This window comes from Chinchilla lanigera, unplaced genomic scaffold, assembly GCF_000276665.1.
Source record: "Chinchilla lanigera isolate Chin_1 unplaced genomic scaffold, ChiLan1.0 scaffold00054, whole genome shotgun sequence".
In the NCBI taxonomy this organism is placed as follows: Eukaryota; Metazoa; Chordata; class Mammalia; order Rodentia; family Chinchillidae; genus Chinchilla; species Chinchilla lanigera.
In genome coordinates this window covers 13,796,974-13,821,727 of record NW_004955455.1, presented here as the reverse complement: position 1 = coordinate 13,821,727, position 24,754 = coordinate 13,796,974, and the positions used below count along the sequence as shown (strand labels likewise).

The 24,754-nt window shown below is 49.9% G+C and overlaps 1 protein-coding gene across 2 annotated transcripts in view; it reads right to left on the bottom strand.

The window, feature by feature from the left end:
• Positions 1-24,171, bottom strand: part of Nos1 (nitric oxide synthase 1 (neuronal)) — a 180,846-nt gene extending 156,675 nt beyond the window's left edge. For both annotated transcript variants that reach the window (XM_005396543.2, XM_013520394.1), the window contains exon 1: positions 23,868-24,171. The gene's annotated coding sequence lies outside the window, so the exon portion shown is untranslated. The remainder of the gene's footprint in view (positions 1-23,867) is intronic.
• Between the last annotated feature and the right edge of the window lie 583 nt (positions 24,172-24,754).

The following is a 24,754-nucleotide window of genomic DNA, read 5'->3' as shown; positions in this document are numbered from 1 at the left end:
TAGCCCACCATGTGTATATGTTTAAGGCTACTGGAGGCTAGATGTAGCAGTCATGTGGTGGTACTTGCGAAAGTACCCAAACTGCCAACTTGTTGAATTATAAATTTCTTTAGCTTAAAATAACAAGCATTTATTTTTTGGGGAATGGGTGTTACACAGCAAAGGCTGACTAATGCATCACAAGAAGACTCATCTTAGGTTCCATCACATCTCAAGATTCCATCACTGACCTGACATTTGTCAGATTTGGAGCATCCATAAAGACAGGACTTTTCTCTCTCATGAAGCCACAGCTTTGGTAATGCTATCTCCTGGTTACTCCTGTGGGAAACCAACTTGATCTGCTCCCAAATTGGGATTACAAATGCCTGTTGCACAATGAATAGCTTAGTGCATGCCTGGTCTCTACATCCCAGATGCCAGCAGCACCCTCCACCCCCACTGGGACAACCAAAAATGTGCCCAGACATTGCCAAACATCCCTTAGGGGGGAAAATTGTCCCTGATTGAAAACCACTGATACAGCTTCTCTGATGCTCAGGAAATGGGGCAGAATTTCCTCCATAGCTGAAGACAGCAGAAGGTGGAGAGAGACATCTAAAAATAACACTGCCCAATCAAGGATCATAAATCACTGTGAAGGGAGAGCTCTGGGCCAGAGGGTGCCATCTGCTCGAGCTGGTGGTGGAGGTGACAGAGAACTGGGCTGGAGGGAATGGCGGAGCAGGAGGGGACATGGGGGAGTGAGGAGGAGGTGGAACCAGGCCAGGAGGGAGGGGCTGGGAGGGCTGAGATTGGAGAGATACTGTCTGGGAGGCTCCCCTGAAGGGGACTCTGAGATCCGGGCTTGAGTAGCTGTGACTTGGTGGGTAATGTCCTTAGGAAACGTGGGAGAGAATGGAAAAGTAGGACCAGAAGGGGATGAGGACCTGCAAAGGCGTGAGGCTGGGATCGCACTGGAGGCCCCTTGCCCTGTCCACATGGTACCGGTGCTACCACTCAGCTTTGAGCCAGTATCTTCAGGAATGGAGGTGGGGAGATGTGGAGGCTCCAGAGTTATCAGATTGTCTGATTTTACAGGAGAAGCGAGGAACCTGGATTGTTTTGTTTTGTTTGTTTGTTTTTTAAAATTTTTTATTTTTTTGGTACCGGGAATCGAACTCAGGACCTTGCACTTGCCAGGTAGGCACTTATGCCACTGAGCTACATCCCCAGCCCTGCTTTTTTTTTTAAAAAGGAAACCTCTTGACTTATAAATCTTGGCAGCTAATCTCAAAAACCATTCTCGGGGACTGAGACAGGAGGATTTCAAGTTTGAGCTCAGCCTGAGCTCAGCCTGGGCGAGACTCTGTTTCCAAATAAAAAATGAAAAGGACAAAGGATGTAGCTCAGTGCAAAGACCCCGGGTTCAATTCCCACTGCTGCCAGGAGAAAAAGAAAAGAGAAAAGGGAAGGAAGGAAGGAAACAAAGAAAGAAGCAAACCCAGTGATCAAAACACCACAGTCTAAGGGAAAGGAGCCTGCCTGTAGCTCCCGGCTTATGGGGCTGAGGGGACGCTGACACGTAGAAGACTGTGGAAATGGTGAGGTCACCCACACAACCTTACTTTATAGGACCCAACTTTAAAGGAACTAGTGCCCCTTGCCTCTTCTTCTCCTCTCTTCTCTCCCTACCCTGAAGCTCCTTTCATCAAAATTTTGTGCCTGATGAATTTCTCACTTTGCCCCCCACACACTATTGCCATTCACACCTCAGTGCCTTTGCAGTGCTGTTCACCCTGTTTCTCTACACTTAGCTCCGTAGGACTGGAACCTATGCAGCACCTGCCACAGAGGTGCCGGCCATGCATCAGAAGCGGTAGATTGATCCATCAATCATCGATTGATTGACTGACCAAATGAATGAACTGCATTTCCCTTCCAGTCAGCAGCTTCCTGTGGCTGGTTGCCACAGTGACCAATCACATTGCTAGCAAGGTGAGAGTTTCATTTCTTCCTTACCTGGCTGGGATCATGTGGGGGCAGTCAAAACCTAAGGCAAGGGGCGGGGGATATAGCTCAGCAGTGCAGCACCTGCCTGGCCAGCACAAGGTCCAAAGTTCAATTCCTGGTACCCTCCCCTAAGCAAAAACAATAACAAAAACAAAACCTAAGGCAAGCCAGGGTCTTGTGATAGGGGCTGGAGTTAAAAATCAAGCCAGCAAACTGCTCCACTGAGAACTGAAGTCCCTGATGCTCAGAATGGCACAGGCAAAGGTGGAGGATACAGAGTCCAAGGTGGCCACAGTGCGTGGGTCCTCACCTGGACACCTGACCCTGTCTCCCAGTGTGGCCATTCATACCATCACCAAGCCCCCTAGAAAGCAGGCATTGAGTCACTTGGGACTTCTGCTCCAGTCCTGGTGACACTAACATGTAGGGCCCTATGAATTAACGTTTGAAATGAATCCTGCCCCGTTTTAAAGACTAGTATCCTTGTGGGTAGGGTTGCACTATAGTCTTATAGGTGTGCTGTAAGTGTTTAAAATAGAGCAGGGAATTTCTAAGCTCTGCTTTTACACTCCCTCATAGTTTTGTATCCTGGGGTCCTCAGGAAACAGGGTGTTCTAGGTCTCTCTCCAGCTCTCTGAGGCTCTGTTCTTTGCTCCAGCTGCCTCCAGCCCTAGAAGTGCCCCTTCAGACCTGCCCAGCCACCAGGCTTTCCCAGGCGCCACCCCGATCCTTCAGTGCACACAGTGGGCAATTCTAGCGCTGGGATTGCTGGGGCGGGGGGCACTGGGGCTGGCCTCACAGAGGAATGGGGAGGGACAGAGCCTCGGCAGAGCGGCTGTGTTGTCCCCTGCTTGTGGCTTCCTACCTGGCTCAGGCTGTCGTCTCCTCCTCCTTCTCTTCCTCCTCCTAATTCTCTTCCTCCTTCTCTACTTCCAGCACCAGTGCCAGGCGATGCCCAGGGCACCTCTGTCCTTGCTCTCCCCGAGCTCCGGCCTCCTTGGCCCCCTGGCAGCCTGGTACTGAGCAGGTCTGACACCCGGCCTAGAGGTTCTCCCTCCAGGGCTCCAGGCCGTGAGAATCAGCCCAGGTGTGTCCCTGGGGCCCTGCCACCGTGGCCCAGCTGTCCCTGTGATCCTGAGCTGCACATCAGGTCTCAGGCTACCGCAGAGGGGAGGAAGGAGGTGGAAGTGGGACTCAGCTCGGGCACCTTTGTGCTCCCTTGCCTGTCATAGGTTCTGAGTGGGCATCTCCAGGAAGGTTCTAGAAACCTGTGTATTTTACAAGTGCATCTGTGGTTCTCATCATGGGCAGGTTGGCTGCAGTGAAGAACAGTTTTGGAAGAGCAGGGCCCTAGGGGCTGGTCCTAGAAGTCAGCAGGACATACTGAGAAGTAGAAGGTATGTGTGGTGGTGCAGATCCAGCTGATGGACAGGCAGACAGACAGACAGATGGACAGGAAGGCAGATGGACAGGCAAGCAGCTGGACAGACAAACAGCTGCCTGTTCGTTTCTCCCATAGTGCTGGCCTGACCTGTGATAATATATTTGTCTGTTTACTTGTCTCTTGCTCTGTCCCCCACTAGAATGTCCACCTTAGGAGGCTGGGACAGTGTCTGCCTCAGTCACCAGTGTGCCCAGGCTCACCAGGCATCCAGCAGGGACTCAGTACATGTTTGAGGAATCAGTGAAGCAAATGGATGTGTGAGAGTGGCTGGGTGCTGGATGGCAGATAAAAAGCAGGTGCTCAGGCACCTGCCAGTCCAGGCCCTGCCCTGTGTCTCCATCTGAAGGGCCCCGAGTCTTGGAGCCACCTCTGCTCCTTCTGGTCACTCGCGCAGGCCCTCAGCAGGTGCCAGGCCCCTGCCCACTCCCCCCAAAGAGAAGTTACGCAGGGAGAAAAGCCGCCTCCTGGTGCCGGGCCCGACAGTTCCAGAGGTCAGGCCGTAGTTGTCCTGCGCAGGAACTGAAGCTCAGACCCAAAGCCAGAGCTTGCTGGGGCTGAGCTCCAAGGAGAACACTGGCCTTGCCTCAAAGGGGAAGGTCTGGAAGGTTCAAAAAGCATTCACTTGTACATAAAATAAAATAGCATTCTGGCAAGTTTGTATCCAGTCTTTCCTCCTAGGTACATCATTCATTCATTATGAAAAATCACACTATTCATGTATGCATAATGTGTCCTCTAAAAGCATGGGTAGCAGTCACTGAGCTCCTACTACATGCCAGCAGGTGTTTCCATGTGTTTTGTACAAACTGTCTTATGTTAGTCTCACAACCACTCTGTCATACAAGTGTGATTTGCTCCATATTACAGACAAGGAAACTGAGGCTGGGAAAAGTGAAGTCACTTGCTTAGGACCAGGATTAGAACCTGTGAGTCTGACATAAGACTCTTTACTGTGCTGGAAAAAAGCTAACACCTACTATAACCTCCAGCTCTGAGCCTGGTCCCTTATATCTAGCAATGGGATGTCATGGCCCAGGCTGAGGGGGTGCCTGACCCTGAATGCTGATAATTATAGGTTGGCCTATTATAGAAAAAAATTCCAACAGTAATAAAATTGACTAAAGTTGATCTGGCTTTGCATATCACTAGGCACCAGCTGTTCTAAATAATGTCAGAAGTTAAAAATTCCTCTCTGAAGCCAGGTATGGTGGCGCACACCTGTAATCCCAGCACTCGGGAGGCTGAGGCAGGAGGAGCGCTGTGAGTTCAAGGCCAGCCTGGACTGCAAAGTGAGTTCAAGGCCAACCTGAACTGCATAGTGAAACCCTGTCCCCAAAAGACCAAGAACAACAACAAAAATTCCTCTATGAGAAACTCTTTTGTCTAAATTCTCAGCTGTGATTGCATTACCGTTAAGTTTTACTAGTAAGGTTCCAATTAGCACATTCAGATAGCCCCTCAGTTATCCAGGGGCTGCGCACACATTCAGATTCAGCTTCCCGCCAATTGTTTCCAAAGCCTGGAGGCACACAACAGTTTGGAATTGCTCAAAATCACTGAAGGCTTAGTGTGTGTCTTCAGTCTCTGGAATAATATATCTCCCTATGTTCAAGCTGTCACTTTAAAATAAATAGTGATTCTACGGCGCTGGAGTTATTTCCGTCGTTCTTACCCATGTGTAGGGTGGTATTTAAAATTTATTTGTGTTTAAAATTTAAAAGGGTGGAGCGGAGTGTGACTCACAGGGTCTAATATTTTTTATTCTCATGGTTCAGCCCCCATTTTTGGTTCCGTTGTGATCTATTTCACCGAGTCTGTCTTTAACATCAAAATTGACTTTTTAAACTGGTTTAAAACCGAAACAGTGGTGAAAAGAATACTTATTATTACATAATTTGTTCTGAACATAATTTTGTCCTATGGAAGAGGGGAGTGTTCAAAAGTGATTTTTCCTACATGTCAAAGAGCCACCCACAGCCCTGCTCCCAGCAGTAAGTGATACACCGAGATTCCCAGGTGTCTTGCCAACCTTGCCTTCCACTGACAACTACAAGTGTGTGTCAATAAAATATGCTTAGCCATACTGTGCGTGTGTGCCAATGTACATCGCCATTTTGCTGTGTTCTATAACTTTTTACTGAGTGCTTTGAAAGTTTTTTATTAGTACATGTCTGCAGTATACGCAATGGTTCTGTATACTGTGTGGAGTGGGTACATGTGCATAACACATCTTAGTTCTTTTTTTCATCTCTTTTCCTTCTCCTTCCCTCCATCTCTTGATTCTCTTCCCATTTGAGAAAGGCCTATCTCCTTGTTTCCTATTATCTATCTTTATTTTGCTGTTTATTTATAATTTGGATGCTTACACAGATAGATCCTCTAAATCATTATATCCACATATAGAGATCATATTTTTTTTTATTTCTGCAGTGCTGGGAATTGAACTTGGGACTGCACACACGTTAGGCAAACACTCTATCAGTGAGCTACACCCTCAACCCTTTTGACTTTTTATTTTAAGACAGGGACTCATTAAGTTGCCCAGGCTGGCCTTGAACTTGCCATCCTCCTGTCTCAGCCTCCTGAGTAGCTGGGATTACAGAAGCCACATTTGATTTATTTGCTTCTCTCCAGATGGGCACTTAGGCGCTGGCATTTTTCTGTACATGGAAAGGTCAGAGGCAGTATAGTTTTCAGAGTAAAAGGGCCCGTCAGGTGCCTTCCTGAAGCATGTCTGACAGTCTGGAGTTATTTTCGCCCCTGGCCTTTCCCTGGCTGGCCCAGAGCCAGTCCAGGCCCTGCATGCCTTTCTCAATCTGGGGGCACCTCCTGTGTGTAATCCCGTGACCCTGTGGCTGTCACCCTCCCTGCACCATGAGCCCTGTGACCTGAGCTATTTAGGTAACTGTTACTGATCCCAACACACACACGCACACACACACACACACACTCGTCCCTTGGTCCCTCCACGCCAAGGAGAGATTTCCAGGCCTGATCGTATGACTCTACTCTGATAAATGCCTGGCAGCTGGGGCAGGGGATCCCACGGCCTGTCTCTATCCACAGCTTTTCCACTTCCCCAAAAGATCCCACAGCCACTGCCCGGGCCTGGCTGGCTCACAGGCACGGCTGAGTCTTCTCTTCCTCTTGTGGAAGTATCTGCCCAACCAGCCTGGGATGTCCATCATGATAGGGACAGTGTTTTGTCCTGGGGTCCTCAGACCATGCTGTGAAGCTGGACGTGGTCCCTGAAGAACCGATCACTGATGTGATCACAGCCCCTCTGCATTGGGCTCTTCCTCCACTGGGCACCGTTCTTTATGTGAGCCCCACAAGGCCTCGTGAACGGTTATGGCCACTGAAAGCCAGGTAGTGAGCTTCTTCTACAAGCGAGGAAACCAAGGCTCAGAGAGCATCAGAACGCGCCTATCGAGTTCTTCCATCCAGGGTCTGCACAGCAGCCAGCATGATCTTTCTGAAGCATAAATCTGAATATAGCTCTCCTCTTCCCTGACTTAGATCCCACCCATGGCTCCCCCTTGCCCAAATTCATGAAGATAGTCACAGGTCCTCTTTAACCCAGAACTAACCTGGTCTGCAAAGCTAATCTTGCTTCCCTTGCCCACCGAGCCTCCCTGCTCTGGCTACCTTCAATTCTGTGGCTAAACCCCGTGCTATTTCCTCTGCCTGGACCACTCTTCCTTCCGTCCATCCTCTTCTCCCTTGGCTGACTCAACCTTCGGATCTCAGCTTAAGAGAACTTTTCCTCTAAAAAGTGCTTTCCTGGTCTCCCCTGACTGATGTGGCACCCCCACCTTAAACACAGCTCTGATTGCTTTATTCTGCAATATCCCACCACAGAGGAGGGCTGTTGGAAAGCTGGACTGAAGTATTCATCATCACGGGGTCTGGAACATAGTAGATGTTCAATTAATATTTGGTGAACGACTGAGTGAAAAGTTAAATGTGAAAGCATGTGGTCAGGAAGCTGGAGACTGCGTGAGCTTGGGCAGCTCAATTCAGTCCATTAAAATCTTCATCCTTGTCCCTCCTCCTAGGAGTGCCACTGCAGGCTGTGCTCTTAGCAAGTCATTTGGACCCCTCTCTCCTTCTCTTCCTGGCTCTTGGCTTCCATCATTTTACTGCTTCCTCCTGCCTCATGAGTGCATATTTTACTATTACCATGGAAACAATTCTTATCTCAGCCAATGGAGCCAGATAGCTCTAGATCTAGATTCCCATTTTGTAAACCAAGGCTCAGAGAACTTAAGCATTTTGCCTCAGGCCACACAGCAAATTCCTCCTCAGTCAAGACGTGAACTGGGGTTTTCTCAAACTCTGAAGGAGCATATACCAGGCCACCAGGGGTCTTACAAAAATGCAGGTTCTGGTTTAGCAAGTCTGGGGCAGGGCCTGAAACTGCATTTCCAGCTGTCTCAGCTGATGCCAACGCTGGAAACCTATGGCTCGTAGTTTGGGAGTGAGGTGTGAGTGAGCCAGTACTTGTCAAATGGAGCAACAGAGCTTCATTTTCTTTGCGGTCCTAGACCCTAACCTTCCAGGAACGCCAGTTACTCTGATCTTAATATTCCTAGTGATCTCATTTCAAAGTCTGCATGATGAAAAGTGACTCCCTGAAACCAACACGCACTTACTGAGAATCACGTGCCAGGCCTAGCCAGGCAGGCTAATGTCCATTTCCTCGGACTTACTTTCCCAGGATGGCTGGTAAGGAGTTGCCAGAAACTTGGTGGCTTAGAAAAACAAGTGCTCTACACAGAGACGTGGGGAATCCACCCTATGCTTCCCTCCCTGCTTCGGGGTCTCCAGCAATGCCTGGTGTTCCTTGGCTTGTAAATGCATCCCCCTAACCTCTGCCTCCGTTCTCACAGCCCCTTCTCCCCTGTGTCCATCTCCCTCTCCTTTATTTTACAAGGATGTCCATTACAGGATTTAAGCCTGACCCTAAATCCAGGATGATCTTACCCCTAAACCCCTAACTTAATCTCATTTGCAAAGACCCTAAGCTATGCTTTGAACCTTTGTCCCCTGCAGTGTATTCGCTGCACACTTAATCCCCAAAGTCACTGGTTAATGGCATTTGAAGGTGGCTCTTCGGGAGGTAATTAGGACTCCATGAGGTCGTGGGGTGACACCCTCATGTTGGCATTAGTGGCTTTATAAGAAGAGGAAGAGAGACCCTGACTAGTTCTGGGGTCAGGAGGTGAGGGGTTAGGGTTTAAGGCAGGGTGGGGATGGGGCGGTAGCACCCCTGCCATTCAAGGAGTGTCAAAGGTATGTACTACATGGCCTACAGCATCAGGGGTCAGGCTATAGGGCCAGGCTGGCTGGTGGACTGCTGCTCCACGGAGCTGAATGAACCGCTTCCCTCTGTGACCCTGGGCAAGGGGGCTGCTGGCCACCTTCGGTTCCGGAAGATAAAAGCCCCAGAGCAGTGCCCCTTGTCTGCCACCCTGTATTGTTCTTTACTTTTTCAGGCTCCTCATTCCTAATTTCCCATCCCCCCCACGTGCCAGCTCCAGGACAGATGTGACAGTGACCACAGGCTTGCAAAAGGCCATCTGCTTGCAGCCCCATCTTCCACATGGTTTCTCTGGAGAGTCCAGGGAGCCCTCCCTCCTGAGAGCTTGGGCCCAAAGCCATGTGGCCCCTGACCATGGACTAGAATCCCAAACTGGGAGCTAAGTGAGCCTTTTCTCTTCCTAAATTAATTATCCCGGGGATTTCGCTGTAGTGACAGAAAGCTGACTAACACAGCAGCCCTGGGAAATTAATACATCTCTCACCCATGATGGTTGATGCTTTACATCCAACTACAGGGTAGATTCCTGCTGCCCCTCACATCTCGGAAGTGGGGGTCACAGAGATGCCAACAGTGTGTCTGGTGTCCCACAGTACTGCTGGTTTGAGGAAGGGCTGGATTGGATACTTCTAGGCAGGAACAGCCGGATGCTCGGCGGATGTTCTGCCTCTTCCCTCCCTTTGCGCTTGATGAGTCCCCTACACGCCCGTGGGTGGCTGGAGATGAGAGTAGAGACAAAGTGTCCCCTAGCGAAGGCAGTAATTGACACAAGCTAGTTGCTCTGGCGAACAACCCCAGGGATGGCAGTCAGGCCCCCAGGAGGGGCCCGGGGCTCAAGTCACCCACTTGAGCTGGTCTCTGGCTCTGTGCGGGGGAGGATATCCCCATTAGGCTGTCAGCCTGGTACTTCTCTGCTGTCAAAGTCATAGCACTGAAAAGCCACTATTGTGTTCCTTCCCGGGGACAAAGCCATCAGACAAGCAATTACTGGTGACCGCATGGCCAGTGGGTCTTTTATTAGTGGACAGTCTTAGAATTCTGGGAATGAGACCGACCTTCCAATTACTGGGCGCCTGTGTGCTGTCATTAATGAGGCTGCCCCGTTATTTTCTGCCACTGTGAGAAAACAGCTCACACATCGCCCACCTGGAGGCTCCTGGCCTGGAAGCCTCAGGGGATTTTGGAAACAATGGACTCATGCTCAGGGAGATTTAGCCAGTAGCACCTCCCCTCCACCCCAAGTGTCCCAAGGCTGGGAGTAGAGCGGACCTAAGCAGAAGTCACTGTGGCCACCTCTGGGCTCTCACTAGGGAGTCCCCTGCATCTGCTGGGCTTCTGACCCAGCCCCATCCAGGTAGGAAGACACCATCTTACTACATTTATTCTTGGGGTGAGTGATACTGGGCTGTAGAATCTTTGAGACATGGCTTTTAGGATTAAGTGGACTCAGGTTCAAATCCTGGCTGGGTCACTTCCTGAGTGATCCTGTCTGTGACAGGAACTTCACCTCTGAGCCTTGGTATTTTCATCTGCAAAGTTTAAGGGCATCATCACCTAGTTTGATCAAAATATTAATGTAGTTAAATAGGTGTTAAGTGAAAAAAAAAAGCCAGAGGCATGCTTTCACTTTCACGTGGAAGGTTAAGGAAGTCAAATAGAGTAGATCCTCCCTCTCTATGGCTCTGCATTGCATGATTTCAGTTACTCATGGCCAAATGTGGCCCAAAAGAATTAAATGGGAGATTCCAGAAACAAGCAGTACATACATTAAAATAACTTCTATTATATTATATTGTCATAATTGCTCTACTTTACTATTGCTGTTAATTTCTTACTATGCCTAATTTATAAATTAAGCTTTATTATCATATGTAGATACAGGAAAAAGAACATAGTAGGGTTTCGTTGCAGCATATCTTCCTCAGATAAAGGGGACCAGTCATATACAGAGGAAAAGAATCAAACAGTGGTTACCAGTGGGGTGTAGAAAACAGGGAGATATAAATCAAAGAACAGAATACAGTGGATAAGTAGGAGGATGTGGTCTAGAGATCTAATGGACAAGATGAGGACTTACAGTTAATAATATCGTATGGTTTGGGGGAGCTTTGCTAAAAGAGTAGATTTTAGGTGCTTTTGAAACACTTAATGGTTAGCTGTGAAATCATGGATGTGCTTATTTGCTTGACTATAGTAATCATTTCACTCTCCATGCACCTCTGTCATGGTCTGCATTAGAGACCACAGAGAAGCTAAAGCCTGCATCTTGGAGCCAGGTGGAGTTCTGGCTCTGCCACTTACCAGCTATGTGACCCTGAATTATTCACTTAACCCCTCTGAGCTTCACTTTCTACAGTTACGAAATGAGGCTAATCATACCTAATTCACAGGATGGGAGATGACGGTTTTCTCTTTTTCTGTTTCCTATGAGGGCCACCTTTTCATCTCTCTCCGTCTAAGTCTCATTCTCCTATGAGTAAGAACCCAGTCGGTGGCAGCAGTGACAATGGCTGTGTCAGTGTAACTAACTGAGAGTACATGTATGAGTTTTGATTGAAAAATAGGGTGTTTAAATTTTTTAAAAATTTACTATAGTGAAAGACACATTGCCACAAACCCCCCTTAAAATATTCCCCCTTGCTTTGAACACACTTATCCCATTGTTCTTGCCACTTTCTGAAGCAGTTCTGGAAGTCTTCTTTCATGAGAGTCTTTTGGTTTGCTTTCATGGTTGCCTTGATGTCCTGTATCCATGCAAAATGTTTACCTTTCACAGCCATTTTGACTTTGAGGAAGATCCAGAAACTGCAAGCTACCAGATCCAGTGAATAGGGTGGATAAGGACACAGCAAGATGTTTTTAGGGACCTATCTTTCTGGTGGATGGCATTTTGCAGCAGCATTCATTATATTTTTGATCACATCTCGTAAAGACACTCAGGAAAGAGGACTGCCAGAGCTGCTTCAGAAAATATAAGAACAGTGGGATAAGTGTGTTTGAAGTGAAAGGGAGTATTCTGAGAGGGATTCATGGCAATGTGTCTTTTATGGTAAAATTTTTTAAAAACTTAAAAATCATTTATTGTATCTTTTCATCACTCGTTGTACATCCACTCCATACCCCAAACTCAAAGCTCCTAGAGGCAGTCAATTTTCATCTTCATATCCCTAGTACCTACTGTAGTTGCTGGGATATAATATATCCTCAGGAAGGATTTGTTGCTAAACAATAAATTTAAAGAAACTCTAGGTTACACCATTGATAATAAGCATAAAAAATTCAGAGCCCCCAAACTACTCTTCAAGTATAAATGTTATGAAGATCCAGAGACTTTTTAGGGCAGTGCTGAGTGCTGATCAGATGCAGGGCTTCACACATGCTAGACAAGTACCACTGAGCTATGCTTCCAGCCCCAGAGACATTCTTGAGTGAAACATCTTTCTTGGATTCCTGGGATAGGTGCAGGGAGGATTAGAGTAGGAATTTAACTTCAGGACTACATGTAATAGGACCAATCAAGTCATCACATGGCACATGTTTTGATGGCACATGTCCAATTTACCAGGGACAAAAAGCATAAATTTTTATCCTTCCAACCACTAAACTTTTCACCCATGTATACACCCACTCCATCCTTCCAGTTATCTGTCCATCCACCCTTCCATTCACCCACCAGTCCATCCACCCATCCATCCTATCATCTGTCTATCCTCTCAGACACCATCAGAACACTGTCTAGTTTCCAACCATTGTTATAGGCTACTGCAGAAAAATATGGGTCTCACGTTCAAGGAATTTATGTTCTTTTGCTTTTTGTACCAGAAATTGAACTCAGGACCTCACTCACGCTTGCCAGGCAGGTGCTGTGCCACTGAGCCAAAACCCCAGCCCCAGGAATTTATACTGTAGAGGGGAGAGAAGTAAGTAGTCTCGAATCAGTATGACATGGATTAGGACAGAGATGAGAACAAGAGGCTGTGGGAGGACACAGACCTAGGAGGGACAGAGAGGACTGTCTGGAGAAATGATGTCCCAGTGAGGCAAGGAAGACCAGCAGGGGATGTTGAGTGGAGAGAAGGGCTTCCGGGGAGAAGGAACAGCGTGGACAAAGCAACAGCAGGAGATGAGGGCTACATCATGGGAAGCGAGGCTGGAAGCAGAAAGAGTTGGCTAGAGTCTAAGAAGGAATCTCACAGGGCCTTGCCTTGAGTTTGTCTCTGGGCTTTGTTCCAAGGGACTGGGATCCCTGGGTTGATATGAAAGAGGCTGGCTTGACTGAAGAGAGAAAACTCTGCTAGGAAACAAATTCTCTTTTTGAACAAGGAACAGAACCTGGGAGGGAAGATATCAGGCTTGGGAATGAGAGCAAAAAGCTTTCTGCCTTCTGAAGTTTGGCTTTGCTGTCTCCTTTTCCAGAACCATTTTATGCCTGGTTGAAAACTCAGTGAAGCTGGTGGGAAGGAAGCTAGTGATTCCGATGATTGTTAATAATCTCCCTGAAGAAGCCTCCTTGCAGCCCTAGTGGGAAATTCAGATCCCAAGACTGGCAGAGATTCCCATGGTGCATAATTGTGGGTGACGAGGGCCCCTCCGACTGTGCCTTAGGGACAGGTTCAGGATGCATTATTCCCATGCCCTTCCCTAGCCATGGTGCCGGCCAGGAACTTGTTTCCCAGCTATGAGCCAGGGTAGAGGGTACAAACTATCGCCCCAGGGCAGGGCACAGACTACTGCACATCTGTTACATGCTGGGCACCATGTCATGGGATACAAGAGAAAGCAGACCAAGTTCCTGCTTTTCAGGGGCTGAAAATCATATTGAGATTATGAGACCTGTTCATCAGATGTTATAGTTGCCAGTTTTGATGGTGCAGAGAAAAGGTGAGAAGAAAGGCAGCTGAGTGCCAGCATCTCCTCTGACACAGTGCAGAGTCACAATATCCTGCCTGGAGTGGATGGAGTAAGAAATAAAAGTGTGAAAGCATTTTTTAATGTTGCCATGGTAACCGATGTGGAACTAAAAATAGTGACAGACCTAGATTGGGAAGACAGGGCAGGAAATGTCAATAGATAAGGTCTAAGGGTTGGAAATCACTAAATAAGAGTGTAAGCATGGTCTTCAGAGATTTGGAGGTAGGCACAGAGGAAAGAAGCAGCTAGAAAGTTAAGACCAGGAAACCTGGGAAATAGAATAGAAGCAGGAAGGGGTTCCCTAGTACCAAGATTTCTCTCTTAATGAAGTATTTGATTGTATGTATGCTTGTAGATGAAGGAAGGAAGGAAGGAAGGAAGAAAGAAAGAAAGAAAAAAAGAAAAGAAAGAAAGAGAGAAAGAAAAAGAAAATTTAACTAGAGATAAGTCTATTTAGGCAAACAAAGTCAATGCAAAGCCAGTGTTGAGGGGCAACCAATTATCAGCCATTTGATTTAGCAAGGAGTTTGTGGATGAAATTCAGAGAGATTGTGAACTTGGATTCTAAAAAGTTACATTTGCGTGCCGCATTAACCTCTATCTGAACTTTAGCGTTTGCTTTCTTTATGACTAGAGAACAAAGCACCACAGCACTTCACCCCAGTAGAAATCATAATTACCTCCATATCATCCTTGAGTTGTCGAAATATTTATGCTCATCCCTACTTCAAAACGATAGTATGTGTTAGGTTCACAGCTAGCCCCCGCTGAGTAATGTGTTAATAAAGAAATACACATATTACTGTCTCACATTTGCTTCCTTCAAGCAAGTTGTTGATAACTATGTTTCAAGGTAATTGGTTCATTTGCAATCACGAATATTACATTTTGTGCACTGAAAAACATTGTGAGAAGTGGTCTATGGGCATCACCAGACTGCCAAGAGGTCTGGGACATAAAAGAGGTTGAGGACCTTCGTTAGAGAAAGAGAAGAGTAAGATTAAGGAATCTCATAGGCTCTGAGAGGTACAAAGCAGAATCCACATCTATGGGAAGCTGGGAGCCAGAGGGACGGAGGGAGGGAGAGAGAGGGCCAGATTGCTGGAAGGACCTTCGATGACTGTACGGGAAAAGTAGCAGCGGTAACTTTTATTTACTGAGCACCTGGAAGGCTCCAGGCACTGCCTGAACCCCTTGCAAATATTACTGCGTTCCGCTTTGACCATAGCCATCGGGAGGTACTAGTGCCACTTTCCTGTGTCAGCCTAGGAAAAAGAGCCTCAGGTGTGTCCAGGGCTCGCCTCTGGTCTCATAGCCGGCCAGCTGTGCGGCAAGAATTCTGAGGCGGCGGCCAGCTCCTCCATTCATACTCTGGCTCACTCGTGTAAACTGCCAAGAGCAATGGCCTCCCTCATTCTCTTTGCAGCTATGAAGCAATCAAGGACGAGGCAAGTCAAGAGATTTCTGCACTCCTGGGAAAACAGCGGAAGTTTGCCCCTTACCTCGGTGCCTGCTGATGTCCGCCTCTTCCCTGATGGTACTCAGGGGCCCGCGGAGGCCAAGGAACCTGACGCCAAGTGCCTGGGCACCGCCGCCCAAGCTCAAATCCTGCCTATTCTTTCTTTAATGCTCCCAGTCAGCTCTTTTTCCTCCCGTTAGCCTCTGAAGTCCTCCTGGCAGCAATCCTGAAAGCCCCCAGAGTTTCTCACTGGAGTCCCCACTTCCGATCCGTACTTCCCACGAACGCAAGAAGCACCTGAGTTTGAATTCCTCCAGTTGGGATCCCCGGGGCCCATAAGACACCTCGACTGTGTTGTAATTATGTGTTTTCATTTGTAGGGTGTTGAGTCACCGTCTCCGGGATGAACTGATAACCATCTTATCACTAAGCACCCCCACGTGACTCCGGTGCCCGCTGGGCCTTGTGTTAAGTTGGCAGCTGTCCCGAGTGGCTCTACTTTAATTACTGCACAATCATGAGGAGAGACTGGGATGCAATCAATCAGGGCCCAGGGGTGGGATGCCATGCTGTGTGGACGGAGGACTTACAGCAGGGCGAGGAGGAGGAAGTGGTTGAAAATCAAGCCGTCACAGCAGAGGCGGGTGTGGGGGTGTGTGTGTCAAAAGAACCCTCTGGAAGAAACACAGATCGGCGCTAATTAAGCTCTTCAGAAAGAAAAAGCATCTTCCGGGCAGTATGTCCCCATCCTTGCATTGTGAGTGGTGATTTTTGCCTCAGCAAAACGTCACGCTGCCCGTCACAGACATGCTTTGAATGTGAATCTTTTGGGTTGTGTAATTGTAATTATATTTGATGTCTGGATCTGTTTTGGTTTTAGAGCAGTATGTGAAATAGGAGAATGAAGAGTTTATACCTGATTTTCTGTGGCACATATTTAAACAACATCATAATAAAGATATTTTATGCCCAGCATAGTGGTATATTCTTATAATTCCAAGCACTCTGGGAGGCTGAGGCAAGAGGGTCTCATTTGAGCCCAGCCCGGGCAACCTAGCAAGACTGTCTCTTAAAATAGAAAATGAAAGAAGGCTGGTGATGTAGCTCAGTGCAAAGAGCCTGAGTTCAATTCCCAGTACTAAAAGAAAAAAAAAAAAAAAGGAAAGAAAAGATATTTTATGGCAGAATTGGAGTGGGGAGCTGTCTGCAAGAATACGTGCCCTTTCTAGCTTGAAAGACACTGATGTAGGTGCTACTTTGCAGGCCACAGTCACTGCACAGAAACTGGCCACTTGGAGTTAATATTCTAGTGCATACCCTGACCCCTGCATCTTGCTGGTCTTTAGCAGCAGACCATCTACTTTGGCTAAACAGATCAGCACAAGGTCATTCACATCGTCTAAGCCAGCACCTAGCTATACTTTTCCAGATAGGTAAGGATTTGATGTGTCCAGTGTTCAGATCAGCACCTAAAACACTGGTTCGTCCTGCTCATTGACAGCCATGATTAACTGGCCTGAGCGCCATCTAAGGAGATGAGGGAGAGAGGCCAGCGAAACCCTTTCATGGAGCTCTGTCTCCACAGCTTACGTCCTGGTCATGAGGATAGAAGGGAAATGGAGGCAAAGGTGTAAGCCAGAGTAGAGAAATGCCCCGGGAGGAGTTTGGGGAAGCCCCAGGATGCGCGAAGTCACATGTGGATTGGAGAATACACGGGCTGAGGGCGAGGCCAGCTCTGTGTGTCCGCGGACAAACTACCTAATTTCTCCGCTCCTCCGCCTCCTGATGGGTTAAAGAGGGCAAACGATCACTCCAGCCCTCTCAGTTCATGGAGCTGGCTGCAGGACCCATGAGGAGTAGGGCGGGAAAGGCAGAAGATACAGTGAACTGAGGGCCTGCTGCTGTGGTTACTAGGGTGACAGTGACGAGGCAGAGTGAGAGAGATGTGCAAAGAGCCAGCGAAGAGGGAACAACAGAGAAGGAGAGGGACTCTGCCACCTTGACTCTGTCCTCTCCCCAGAGCTAACTCTGGCAAATCTCTAAGAGATTTACCTCCCATCTGTGTGCACAGACCCCGGGGGACTGCTTTGGCAGTGGCTATGGTCTCGGCAGGGATACTGGAAAAGTCCTGCACGGCCTCCCTGGGAGAAGAGTTACTCCCTAGATGTGGGGCATGGCATGGGCTGCTGAGAGCGAGGTACCTTCTGCTGGGCTGGGCTTGCATCAGTCACACTGGGCTCACGGGGACTCAGCTCAGCATTGAGTCTCAGGTCCTGTCCGAGGTACACCCAGATCCTCCCTGCTGCACCCCTCACTTCCCCATGGAGGAGACAGGACGAGAAGCTCTTTAGAAGCACTAGAGCGAGAGCAAAGTGATGGTGTAGATCGGGGGGGCCTCATCCCTGTCTGAGGTCTCAGAGCGGGTGAAGCAGGAAGGGAGAGAAGGATGGAGGGGCCGAGGTGGACACATGGATGGATAGAGCGCCGGGTGCATGCCTACCCGGAAGGTGAGTCTGTGAATGGTGGGAGGAGGGGCTGGACAGAGGGACTTACGGATGGACAGGCAGTTGGATGGTATGAAGGAAAGTGTTCACACCGTGAGGCTATAGAGTGAGACTGCTCTTCTTAGGAAGGCCTGCTTGCCGGGTTAGCTGGAGTCTGGGAACTTGAATTTGGGGAAGAATTCCACAACCCCAAAATTGATGGGTAGCTTACTGCCTATACTGCGTAATATGGTGTTTGTTGAACACCTGTTCATCTTGGACAACTGGAATTTTGGTATGTATTGTGGGAATGCCTATGTGACCAACCCCTCACCCTCATGAAAACTCTGCACAGAGTCTCTAATGAGCCTCCCTGGGAGAAATCGTTTCACACTTTTTGTCACAACTTTGTATGCCAAGAATTAAGGGCATCCTGTGTAATTCCACTTGGAGAAGATTCTTGGAAACTGGGCCCTGGCTTCCTTTGGACTTCACCCTTGTGCTTTTTTTCCTTTGATGGTTTTTGCTCTGTATCCTTTCACTTTAGCAAATCCATGAGTGCAACTATAGACTGACTCCTGAGCCCTCTTAGAGAATTATCTCTTGGGGATGGTCTTGGGCATCCCAATCATAGACAGAGGGATGGATGTACAAATTGATAAATGGGTGAAAGGATGGATGAATGTTGACTGATAATGAAATGAATGGATGAATAGGTGGATGGAGGGGTGGAGGAGTGGAAGCTTCAATAGATGTGTGGATGGATAGATGGATGGATGGATGGACGGACAGATGCTGGACAGAATAAATGAATGAATAGATGGTGGTTGAATAGATAGCTGGGTGAGTAGATGATTTATGTGTGTGTTGGATGGTGTAGATGTGGTGTCAATCTCTTAGATGTCCTAAATGCCATGAATTTTAACGTTCACAGGAGCTCCTGAATAGCTCAGGACCATCCATAGCTAACTTCTTTGTCAGGAAAGAGTCAGTGCCTGTGAGATTTGCTTGGCAGGGTCAGGACATGATAAGCCACTACTGACCTCATATTCAGGTGGGCATCTGGAGGACCACTGCTGTGTACAGTGGGCTTCCCATGATGCGTAAGAAGGCTGTTTGGGGGCAAAAGCTCAGTGCGTGGGGGCAAAGTGGGCAGCAGACAGCCTTTTGTTTCCTGAATCCGTGAGAACTGCTGGCTAATGATGCTCCAGGTTCTTTAAACTGACTTTGTTCTCTCTGCTTTGAGGTTTACTCCTCTGTGAAAATATTTGGTCTTTATTTGAGATCTTCTGTTTTTGTTTGTAAGCATCAAATATCTCTTTAAAATTCACTGTTTTGTAGAAGACATGGCGAGCATCACAAACCCACTGCTTTTCCTTGCTGTATATTCTTCAGTAATGAGCTCCACTTTGATTCAAACAATTATGGAAGAGTTTGCTTCTTAATTGAAAAGTGATTTTTAAAATACATTTGGCAGAAAGGGGGTGGGGGAATGTGCTGAAGTTACAGCCTCATTTATCCCTAATGAAGTAGAAGGAAAGTGGAGCCCAGGGGAGGAATGGGATAAAAAAAAAAAAAAAAAAAAGAACACAGGAAAGTAATAGAATCCAAAGGAGAAAAGAAATAATATGTAGGCTTTGAACAGGTGTCTCACTATGCGCGCAAGCACTTGAATTTGAAAAACTGGTACCTGGCGGTGGGCCACTTCCTGTAACTTGGAGGCCCTACTGCCACTCTCTCTGAGCCCGGGGGAAGCCTGTCTCCCCATGTGCCCATGGGGGGAAGCCCTCCTTATCGGGCTGTTGGGAATAATGGGCCCCAGGGAATAACAAAGACAAACGGGAGCTGTAGGGTGCGGTGCACAAGTGAGGTGGTTGTTGTTTGCAGAGAGGGTGGGTCTAGAGAAGACGTGAAAGACTCTGATCTAAGAATCCAGAGTGTGATGAGATATGTTGTTTGGTACACACAGATACTCCCAGGCACAGGAGCCCACACACGCTCACAGGCACAAGTGCGGACTGTCTCTCAGCCATAATACACATGGCCATCACACTTGCGTTCACCACCCCCCACACCCACACTTTCTCATACACAAGTTGACAGTCCATACCCACCCCCCCATGCCCACAGATACACCACCGAGGATGCACAGCCCATAATATACCCCACTTCCGGCCGGCTCAACACCCTGCCCCTCAAATGCTCTTAAACACTTCCTTACACACACACAGACCCTCATACACACACCCTCAGACCTGTCTCCTACAATCACACACACACACACTCCTACACTCCCACCATGCACACCTCTCCCATGTTGTCTCTTAACCCTCGAGTGTGTACTCATATGCACATGCTCCACATTCTCACATATCCTCCTCAAACACACATACACTTATCACACAACCTCACCCATTCTCATCCTCACACACATGCTTGTAATACTGTCACACACACATTCTCACACAGCTCTCTCACACACACACCGCGCATACACACAGGGGAGAGGTACATGTGGGGAGAGGATGCAGTGAGGGCTCCTCGGGGCCAGCTCCAGGCTTCTGTTCCCTTCTCCAGCTCCGCTGACCACACACACCCTCTCCCACTCTCGCCTCCTCCTGAAGAGCACACGCAGCACTGATGTTTGTACTCTGGGATCGTGTGGTCCGGGTACAAGACCTGCAGGGGCAGCCGTTCCTGGCTCCCCTCCTAGAGCCTGCTGGGGTTCCCTGGGGTCTGGCTGGAAGGAACCCTGATAGTCCTCAGGGACACAGGCCCTGCGCGGGTGGGCAGAGCACCCACCCCGCCTGCCGCAACCAGCACCCAGGACCAGGGCTCTGAGACTGACACACAGATCTTACCCCCCTTCCAGAACGGAGGTCTGAGCAGCCAGGAAAGCAGAGGCTCCGAGGTAGTAGCAGTTGGTTCAAGGTCAGCAGCTAGCAAGTGGCAGCGCTAGGATTTAAATCTGGGCCCCAACCAATCCTTGGCACGGTTTCCTTAAGCCTACCCTGGGTCTGGCGCCCCGTTCTGGGTTCCCTTACCTTCTGGGTTTCCCACACTGGGGAATGCACCCACCTTGTGGTCCGTCCCTTGCACTGGGCCAGGAATTCTCCATGGAGGGCGACATGCAGGCCCCGCCCGGCTGTCCTTTGCTAGACCAGGGCACCTGTGCCCCGCTGCTGATGTCTTTGCTGGCCTGCCTGGGGAATTAGGACACTCCCTTCCTCCAAGGCGCAAATGGGGACAACTTGAGCCCCTTCCTAACGTGGCCATGCCCACATGGCCGGCCTCAAGGTGGGATGGGTTCTGAGATGCAGCTCACTTCCCAGAGCCCCATGGGCCAGGCCTACTGAGCCCCAGGCCTGCTGAGCCCCTCCCAGTGGACTCCCCTCACCCCCACACTCCTCTGTTCCTGAAAACACCGCCCCAGATCCCAAATGCACAGATTCCCAAGTCTCAAACTCTGTGTCTCCACAGTTTGAGAAGCTGACCCAGGAGAGATAGTAGGGTCACCTGCTCATCACTGCGGCCCAGTCCCCAGGCAGGTGCATGGTGAGAACTTCCTGTCTATTCATTGGCTGAACTAGCACTGGCTCCAGTACTCCTGTGAGACCTCTGCTCTGATCTGATCATATAGGGCCTCCTCAGCCAGGCTGTGCAGAGGGCCCATTCTCAGGAAGGGAAAGAGTTTTGCTTTCCATATTCACCCGTCTGTCCTGGTGCCTAGATCAATGCTCACACCCAGTAGGAGCTTAGTGAATGTTTGTTGAATGAATGCATGAGTGAATATCTGAGGGCACACTTCACCTTCCCTTTACTGGGTGTCTGCCTTTCTTAGTTCTTATCCAGGTCCTGTCTAAACCTTCAAGTCCGTTTCTGTCATTACCTACGTGGTATCCTCATTTGCCATATTACCCACGGCTGGGTTTTACTTCATATTGAAGATTGTCGGCTTCCTGGACACCCTAGGGGATCTCAGGATCTCCAAAGGGCAAGGGATCAAATAGAACCCAGGCTGAGGGGGTGGCCTCCCCACCATGGTTCACCCAGCACACTTCTGCTTTGATCCATCTTCCTAAAATCCCACTTGGACTGAAATCTGGGCCAGGATGGATTAAAATGTCACCCGGGCTAGGACAGGGGGTAAACCCTCCCTCCCATCACCCATCCAAATTCTGTGTGGAGAAAACTTCAGATGTGTCATCCAGGCTGGAGCTCTCAAGGCTCAGCTCCCCAGGTGAAAAGCACGGGCTTCGGAGTGGCGAAGGCTGGGGCAAACTACCTAGTCAGCCCTTTCTCTCAGTTTCCGGAGCTGTAAAGTGGAGATGCCTAGGGCTGCCTCCTGAGGGCCGGGCAAGGATTTGGTCCGGTGAAGCATCTCACATGCTTAGTATGTGCCTGGCTCATGGCAAAGCCCAAATCATACCTTCTGGTGTTTATTAATTATCGAACTGAGTGCCTTGGACGCGCTTAGTGGTTAATCATCAGAACGACAGCACTTTCCCTTGGAGAAAGGTTACACCAGGGAGATAGGTGACATTCCTTGTCCTGGTGCAGATACTTCCCAGGGGCATAAGGAGGTATATGATGGCCATGAGCACCAGGCTTTAACAAAAACCACCAACTCTAGGTGGACACTGGGACATTCTGAGTGGTATCGTCAAGTGGGGTCCCTATCCGTTGCTGCAAAGGGACTCAAGAAGGGATGCCAGTTTCCCTCTGCTTCTTAAGCCCCTGTTTCTTACAGACCCAGGCCCGATGTGCACACACAGCAGGGAAAACCAAAGAGATGATGGTTTCTTGCATCAGTCACTGATGCATCTGCAGCAGCTGGCTCAGAGCTTGGCTTGCAGTAGATGCTCAATAAACACCACAGAGCAAACAAAGGAATACACGAGTGACTGGATTGGACATCTACTACCTAATTCCAGTACATGAGTGTTTCCTGATGCACACCATTCAGCGAATGAATGAATGGATCGCTAGGGTCCCCAGCATTGGGCCCAAGCACTAGACAGAAGGAGACTCTAATGAATACTTATGGATAAAACAAACAAGATCCAGTCTTTCCCATAAAGCAATTGGGCTTCAGTTGTGGGTGCCTCCTCCTCGTTCCACCCTCCAGCCCCCTCAGACTCACAGTCCGGGGACTGAGCCCTCCAGTCCGCTACCAGCCAGTTTGTCCCCCAGTCGGGGAAGGAGGCAGTCCACTCTCGAGTTGCACCCATGGGAGCTGGCACTGCCCTGGGGAGATCGAAAAGCACTCTGCAGTGACCCGAGGTCGCTGCCAAGGAGCCAGTTATCCACTCGGTGTTGGCACCAAGCGCAACCACACTCGTGTGCACACACCGCAGGCAGCCCAGGGCACACACACACACACACAATGCTCCGCCATGCCCAGCATGCCTTGCTCCACCCCAGTAGGTGGTGGCCACAGACCCCCAGGTGGCACTGGCAGGGGCGCACTTTCATGGATAAGCAGCCTCTCCAGCCAGGAGCTGAGGCCCTGAGTTCACAGCCAGCATGAGCCCAGGGACCAATCATGTGTCACCTCTCTGCTTGGAGCTGTCCTTCCCTCCGACAACAACCCCTCCCTGTCCCCAAGTCTGTCCCATGGGCGGGCAGCTGGTGGCCCCTCCTGGGGTGGGCTCCCTACGGGGAGCCATGAGGTGGCCGAGAGCATGCCCTGTCTGCCACTGAACCAGTGGCCCCAGAAGCACCTCCAGGCCCCGGGTCAGGCCCCGAGTGGGTCCCACCGGGCCCCAGGACACGTGGCTGTCTGGAGCCGGTGGCCTCCCCCTGAGTGGCTGCTTCCCAGGCTGCAGCCTCTCCAAGCCTGCTCCCTGCAGGGTCCTGTGCCAGCCGCCAGCGGGCCACCCCACAGCGTGAGCTCTGGGGCCGGCAGGCTGGAGGGACATGTGTGGCCTCCGATGGCCACACAGGCTGGCGTAGAGATCCGGCTGCACGGGGCAGGGGAGGGGGAGTTGGGGCCCAAAGCCTCAACGCCTGCAGGCAGGTCCTGCTTCTACCACTGCCCTCGCATCCCCTGCAGACGCTCAGCAGCATGACCTGAGGGGAAGGACGCAGGCCTGCTGTGGTCCCCTTGGGTCCCCTTCAGGTTAGGCCAAGGTGAAGGGGATCAAGGATGCTGGGGCCTGAGACGCCCCAGGAGAAGGAAGCGCACAAGGAGCCCCCTCCCCTTGATGCCCAGCCTCTTGCTTGAGGCACAGTGCCCCCCTGCCGGGTACTCACCAGCTCCAGGGAGGCCTCACCCGGGCATGGTGGCGTCGCCTTGCTCAGCCGGTGCTCCCCATCTGGAGAGGCCAGCGGCACTAATCAGCGGCCTGACGTGGTGTGCAGAGTGACTGGGGCTTAATTGACACCAGGTGGCCCCTCCCCAGGGGCAGGCTGGGAGGCGGCTCTGGCAGGCTGGCAGGCCAAGGCCGGACCGGGGGCACAGCGAGGCCCAGCCGGTTCAGGCCTCCCTGGCATAGGCCGGGGCTGTCACGCAGACCCCGGGCAGCCCTCCCTCCTCCATCGTGCAGGCCCTGCCACCCTAGGCTCTGACCTTTCTTTCATTCCTGAGCCTATGGCAGTAGCACAGGCAGTGTCTGCCCGGGACGGACAAGGTGGCTCAGATTACCCCAGCTGGCTGGGGCAGCCTAGAGCGACAGGGACATGGCTGCAGTGCCCAGGCTGTCCCTGCAGGATCCTGAGTAGGGCCATTCCCTCTGGTGTGGCACAATCCCACCAACTACCTTTTATTGAGCACATACTATGTGCCAGGCACTGCCTGGTGCCCACATTGTCCCCACATAAATCTCACAGGCCCCACAAGGTGAGCTCCAATTAACTCCTCTGTGCAGATGAAGAAACAAAGGCTCAGGGAAGTAACTTTCTTCCCCAAGGTCACGCAGCAAGAAAGCCAGTGCGCACGTGCTCACACACACACACTCACACACATGCTCACACACACGCACACGTGCACACACGTAGCTCAGTCTGACACCAAGTCAGTGATTTGTATAGCACCTGTAAAGTAGGTACCAACATGTCCATTTTTAGATAAGAAAATCGAGGCATGGAAAGAGCAAGCCAGTTGTCAATTCACACAGTCAAGTATAGATTAGGCTTTGCCT